Genomic DNA, 7500 nt, shown 5'->3' with positions numbered 1-7500 from the left:
AGTGGCCGCAATAGTTAGCTTTGTTGGAGCTAAAAAAGAACGGTCGGACCTAGAGTTCCGAAACTTTAGAAACCTGTTCTAGACCTCCGGGCCATGGTGCGTGGCGAGTTACGTGGCTCTAGACGGTTCTCGGACCGAGAAACAGCCTCGTACATTTGGAATAACTTCAATTCATTTTTGCATCACGAAAATGACGACGTTTAGAAAAGTCTCAGAGACGCAAGGCTAGGTGCGTTGAAACCGGCTCGGCCCATAGAGACGGACCCCAAAGTTTCTGTCCGATAGCTCGTTCAAGGACCCCGTAGCAAGGCATGGAAATAAGTGGATTTTCAGCACCAATTAGGGTTTTTCTCGGACACCAAATGACCTATCGAGCCGAAACTCGGGATTCGGGGTCGCCTCACATAGGACTTCACATAATGTCCGAACTGGACCCGCAGCTAGAACGTAACTATGTGTTTTACCTTTTTATTATGTTTTCAACTAGAGGCGCTGTGAATTATGGGCCTGCTCTGACATATGTGATAGTTGGCTACTAAATGAGTAGGAAAAAGTGGGTTTGGTGTCAATTGATATCCATTTGGTGTCATAATGACATCTAATTGACTGATGGACACTGACTTGCTAGTTGACTTTTGTACATTTGCAATATGTTTAAACGGAGAGGGACCATCACCAAAATGGCATTCTGAAATCAACACAAAAAATGGCATCACCATAGTCTCCAGACTGTTCTGAGTTCAACGAGCTATCCCGCTTGACCGTAGCTCGCTCGGTCTAGGCGCAGCAACCATTAGAATAGAAGGCCCAAAATGAAGCCTGCACCACAATGTCATTTGCTTTTGAGTGACAGTGAGAGAACCGTTAGGGTGAGAAGAAAAATTCCACCACTTGAATGTTCCTAAGGTCCTCCCGATCTCAACAAGCCTAACCTTGACCGTGTGGCATTAACCCTTCACAGTAAAACAGTGTTTTTTGATCTCACAGATTACAGTGTCATCTCTCCCCATAGGAATACATTGCCTGCACCCCTAATTTCAACCTGAGGCCTATGTGGGTTATGAATGCCGTATGAACCTGTCTTCGGTACCAGTCCATCAGGCCACTATGAGGTCTACCTGTGTTGATTCTAAGCTTCCTGGACCAACCGGAAGTGGTTAAAATGCCCCTAAAAGTGTTTACCCATACAATGCATGCAGTTTGATAGACATAGTGCATTCAACCCTGTGTAGATCAGTCAATTCTTAACGTAAGGACTTAAAACTCAGGATTCTGTAACAGCATACCCCAATGAGGATATGTGTTGATTTATAACTTCCTGTGCCAACCGGAAGTGCCATAATTGGTGTCTCAGGGGCTGTTTCGAAGGGTTAAAAAAGTCTGATCTTTCCAAAACTTCATATGTGTGATTAGGCAACCCCCATGAACTGTAAATCAGTCATTTTTCCCAAAAAAAATCAAAGGAAAAAAAAATTGCACTAAAACACAACTAGGATGGAGGGACGTATTGGGGTGCGTAGAGACAGACAGTGGCTCCAATAGTTAGCTTTGTTGGAGCTAAAAAAGAACCGTCGGACCTAGAGTTCCGAAACTTTAGAAACCTGTTCTAGACCTCCCGTAGATGGTGCGTGGTGAGTTACGTGGCTCTAGAAGGTTCTCGGACCGAGAAACAGCCTCGTACATTTGAAATAACTTCAATTCATTTTTGCATCACGAAAATGACGACATTTAGAAATGTCCCAGAGTCGCAAGACTAGGTGCATTGCGAACGTCTCGGCCCATATAGACAGACCCCAAACGTTTCTGTCCGATATCTCATTCAAGGACCCCGTAGCAAGTCATGGAAAATAGTGGATTTTCAGCACCAATTAGGGTTTTTCCTCGGACACCAAATGACCTATCGAGCCGAAACTTGGGATTCGGGGTCGCCTCAGCTAGGCCAACACATAACATAAGAAATGGACCCGCAGCTAGAACGTAACTACGTGTTTTATGGTTTTTTTATGGTTTGTACCGAAGGCGTTGTGAATTTTGGGCCAGCTCTGAAGTATGTAATAGTTGCTACTAAACGAGTTGGAAAAAGTGGGTTTGGTGTCAGTTTGTATCAGTTTGGTGGTCAGAATGATATCTAATTGACTGATGGACTCTTGTCCACTTGACTCTTGTACATTTGCAATATGATTCTATAGTGAAAAAACATCACCAAAAGCGACATTCTGAAATCAACCCAAACGAGCGATTGAGATGACCCAGAATCACTGCAAAGCCATCCCGAGTTCATCGGGCCAGTCAATTTCACATTCCTGCAGGATTTTTATAGCATGACAAATTCGTGATGGTACCTGCCCATTAAAACATATTGCAAATGCACAGTGACTTTGAAAAAGTAAGAAACAAAAAAAAAATACATCTAAAATTTTTTGAGCATGACAAATTCGTGATGGTACCTGCCCATTGAAACATATTCCAAATGCACAGTGACTTTGAAAAAGTAAGGAAACAAAAAAAAATACATCTAAAAAATTTTGAGCATGACAAATTCGTGATGGTACCTGCCCATTGAAACATATTGCAAATGCACAGTGACTTTGAAAAAGTAAGGAAACATAAACAAATTCGATAAACAAATTCGTGATGGTACCTGCCCATTGAAAACATATTGCAAATGCACAGTGACTTTGAAAAAGTAAGGAAACATAAACAAATTCGATAAACAAATTCGTGATGGTACCTGCCCATTGAAACATATTGCAAATGCACAGTGACTTTGAAAAAGTAAGGAAACATAAACAAATTCGATAAACAAATTCGTGATGGTACCTGCCCATTAAAACATATTCCAAATGCACAGTGACTTTGAAAAAGTAAGGAAACAAAAAAAAATACATCTAAAAAATTTTGAGCATGACAAATTCGTGATGGTACCTGCCCATTGAAACATATTGCAAATGCACAGTGACTTTGAAAAAGTAAGGAAACATAAACAAATTCGATAAACAATTCGTGATGGTACCTGCCCATTAAAACATATTCCAAATGCACAGTGACTTTGAAAAAGTAAGAAACAAAAAAAAATACATCTAAAAATTTTTGAGCATGACAAATTCGTGATGGTACCTGCCCATTGAAACATATTGCAAATGCACAGTGACTTTGAAAAAGTAAGGAAACATAAACAAATTCGATAAACAAATTCGTGATGGTACCTGCCCATTAAAACATATTCCAAATGCACAGTGACTTTGAAAAAGTAAGAAACAAAAAAAATACATCTAAAAAATTTTGAGCATGACAAATTCGTGATGGTACCTGCCCATTGAAACATATTGCAAATGCACAGTGACTTTGAAAAAGTAAGGAAACATAAACAAATTCGATAAACAAATTCGTGATGGTACCTGCCCATTGAAACATATTGCAAATGCACAGTGACTTTGAAAAAGTAAGGAAACATAAACAAATTCGATAAACAAATTCGTGATGGTACCTGCCCATTAAAACATATTCCAAATGCACAGTGACTTTGAAAAAGTAAGGAAACAAAAAAAAATACATCTAAAAAAATTTTGAGCATGACAAATTCGTGATGGTACCTGCCCATTGAAACATATTGCAAATGCACAGTGACTTTGAAAAAGTAAGGAAACATAAACAAATTCGATAAACAAATTCGTGATGGTACCTGCCCATTAAAACATATTCCAAATGCACAGTGACTTTGAAAAAGTAAGAAACAAAAAAAAAATACATCTAAAATTTTTTGAGCATGACAAATTCGTGATGGTACCTGCCCATTGAAACATATTGCAAATGCACAGTGACTTTGAAAAAGTAGGAAACATAAACAAATTCGATAAACAAATTCGTGATGGTACCTGCCCATTAAAACATATTCCAAATGCACAGTGACTTTGAAAAAGTAAGAAACAAAAAAAAATACATCTAAAAATTTTGAGCATGACAAATTCGTGATGGTACCTGCCCATTGAAACATATTGCAAATGCACAGTGACTTTGAAAAAGTAAGGAAACATAAACAAATTCGATAAACAAATTCGTGATGGTACCTGCCCATTGAAACATATTGCAAATGCACAGTGACTTTGAAAAAGTAAGGAAACATAAACAAATTCGATAAACAAATTCGTGATGGTACCTGCCCATTAAAACATATTCCAAATGCACAGTGACTTTGAAAAAGTAAGGAAACAAAAAAAAATACATCTAAAAATTTTGAGCATGACAAATTCGTGATGGTACCTGCCCATTGAAACATATTGCAAATGCACAGTGACTTTGAAAAAGTAAGGAAACATAAACAAATTCGATAAACAAATTCGTGATGGTACCTGCCCATTAAAACATATTCCAAATGCACAGTGACTTTGAAAAAAGTAAGAAACAAAAAAAAATACATCTAAAATTTTTTGAGCATGACAAATTCGTGATGGTACCTGCCCATTGAAACATATTGCAAATGCACAGTGACTTTGAAAAAGTAAGGAAACATAAACAAATTCGATAAACAAATTCGTGATGGTACCTGCCCATTAAAACATATTCCAAATGCACAGTGACTTTGAAAAAGTAAGAAACAAAAAAAAAATACATCTAAAAAATGTTGAGCATGACAAATTCGTGATGGTACCTGCCCATTGAAACATATTGCAAATGCACAGTGACTTTGAAAAAGTAAGGAAACATAAACAAAGTCGATAAACAAATTCGTGATGGTACCTGCCCATTAAAACATATTCCAAATGCACAGTGACTTTGAAAAAGTAAGGAAACAAAAAAAATACATCTAAAAAATTTTGAGCATGACAAATTCGTGATGGTACCTGCCCATTGAAACATATTGCAAATGCACAGTGACTTTGAAAAAGTAAGGAAACATAAACAAATTCGATAAAACAAATTCGTGATGGTACCTGCCCATTAAAACATATTCCAAATGCACAGTGACTTGAAAAAGTAAGAAACAAAAAAAAATACATCTAAAATTTTTTGAGCATGACAAATTCGTGATGGTACCTGCCCAATTGAAACATATTGCAAATGCACAGTGACTTTGAAAAAGTAAGGAAACATAAACAAATTCGATAAACAAATTCGTGATGGTACCTGCCCATTAAACATATTCCAAATGCACAGTGACTTTGAAAAAGTAAGAAACAAAAAAAAATACATCTAAAAAATTTTGAGCATGACAAATTCGTGATGGTACCTGCCCATTGAAACATATTGCAAATGCACAGTGACTTTGAAAAAGTAAGGAAACATAAACAAATTCGATAAACAAATTCGTGATGGTACCTGCCCATTGAAACATATTGCAAATGCACAGTGACTTTGAAAAAGTAAGGAAACATAAACAAATTCGATAAACAAATTCGTGATGGTACCTGCCCATTAAAACATATTCCAAATGCACAGTGACTTTGAAAAAGTAAGGAAACAAAAAAAATACATCTAAAAAATTTTGAGCATGACAAATTCGTGATGGTACCTGCCCATTGAAACATATTGCAAATGCACAGTGACTTTGAAAAAGTAAGGAAACATAAACAAATTCGATAAACAAATTCGTGATGGTACCTGCCCATTAAAACATATTCCAAATGCACATGTGACTTTGAAAAAGTAAGAAACAAAAAAAAAATACATCTAAAATTTTTTGAGCATGACAAATTCGTGATGGTACCTGCCCATTGAAACATATTGCAAATGCAACAGTGACTTTGAAAAAGGTAAGGAACATAAACAAATTCGATAAACAAATTCGTGATGGTACCTGCCCATTGAAACATATTGCAAATGCACAGTGACTTTGAAAAAGTAAGGAAACATAAACAAATTCGATAACAAATTCGTGATGGTACCTGCCCATTAAAACATATTCCAAATGCACAGTGACTTTGAAAAAGTAAGGAAACCAAAAAAAAATACATCTAAAAAATTTTGAGCATGACAAATTCGTGATGGTACCTGCCCATTGAAACATATTGCAAATGCACAGTGACTTTGAAAAAGTAAGGAAACATAAACAAATTCGATAAACAAATTCGTGATGGTACCTGCCCATTAAAACATATTCCAAATGCACAGTGACTTTGAAAAAGTAAGAAACAAAAAAAAATACATCTAAAATTTTTTGAGCATGACAAATTCGTGATGGTACCTGCCCATTGAAACATATTGCAAATGCACAGTGACTTTGAAAAAGTAAGGAAACATAAACAAATTCGATAAACAAATTCGTGATGGTACCTGCCCATTAAACATATTCCAAATGCACAGTGACTTTGAAAAAGTAAGAAACAAAAAAAAAATACATCTAAAATTTTTTGAGCATGACAATTCGTGATGGTACCTGCCCATTGAAACATATTGCAAATGCACAGTGACTTTGAAAAAGTAAGGAAACATAAACAAATTCGATAAACAAATTCGTGATGGTACCTGCCCATTAAAACATATTCCAAATGCACAGTGACTTTGAAAAAGTAAGGAAACAAAAAAAAATACATCTAAAAAATTTTGAGCATGACAAATTCGTGATGGTACCTGCCCATTGAAACATATTGCAAATGCACAGTGACTTTGAAAAAGTAAGGAAACATAAACAAATTCGATAAACAAATTCGTGATGGTACCTGCCCATTAAAACATATTCCAAAATGCACAGTGACTTTGAAAAAGTAAGAAACAAAAAAAAATACATCTAAAATTTTTTGAGCATGACAAATTCGTGATGGTACCTGCCCATTGAACATATTGCAAATGCACAGTGACTTTGAAAAAGTAAGGAAACATAACAAATTCGATAAACAAATTCGTGATGGTACCTGCCCATTAAAACATATTCCAAATGCACAGTGACTTTGAAAAAGTAAGAAACAAAAAAAATACATCTAAAATTTTTTGAGCATGACAAATTCGTGATGGTACCTGCCCATTGAAACATATTGCAAATGCACAGTGACTTTGAAAAGTAAGGAAACATAAACAAATTCGATAAACAAATTCGTGATGGTACCTGCCCATTAAAACATATTGCAAATGCACAGAGACTTTGAAAAAAGTAAGGAAACATAAACAAAAAAAAACATCCCAAAAAAATGTTGGGTACCAGCTGCATATTTTAGATCACAAGCTTGAATTCTGAGCATGACAAATTCGTGATGGTACCTGCCCATTAAAACATATTGCAAATGCACAGTGACTTTGAAAAAGTAAGGAAACATAAACAAAAAAAACATCCCAAAATTTTTTTTTGGGTTTACCATTTGCATATTTTAGATCACCAGGTGCACATTTCAGGTCACCAGGTGCACATTTCAGATCACCAGGTGCACGGAGGAAAATATTACTTTTGACTTTGACTTTGACTTCCTATGACAGCATAATTGCAAATGGAGAAAACATATGCCTTATGCACAAGTAAAACAAAAAGAAATATGTAATACAGTTGACCAAGGTATAGTTTGAGCAAAGTAA

Source organism: Oncorhynchus mykiss, unplaced genomic scaffold (genome assembly GCF_013265735.2).
Source record: "Oncorhynchus mykiss isolate Arlee unplaced genomic scaffold, USDA_OmykA_1.1 un_scaffold_569, whole genome shotgun sequence".
Lineage (NCBI taxonomy): Eukaryota > Metazoa > Chordata > Actinopteri > Salmoniformes > Salmonidae > Oncorhynchus > Oncorhynchus mykiss.
This window is presented reverse-complemented; position numbering follows the sequence as displayed.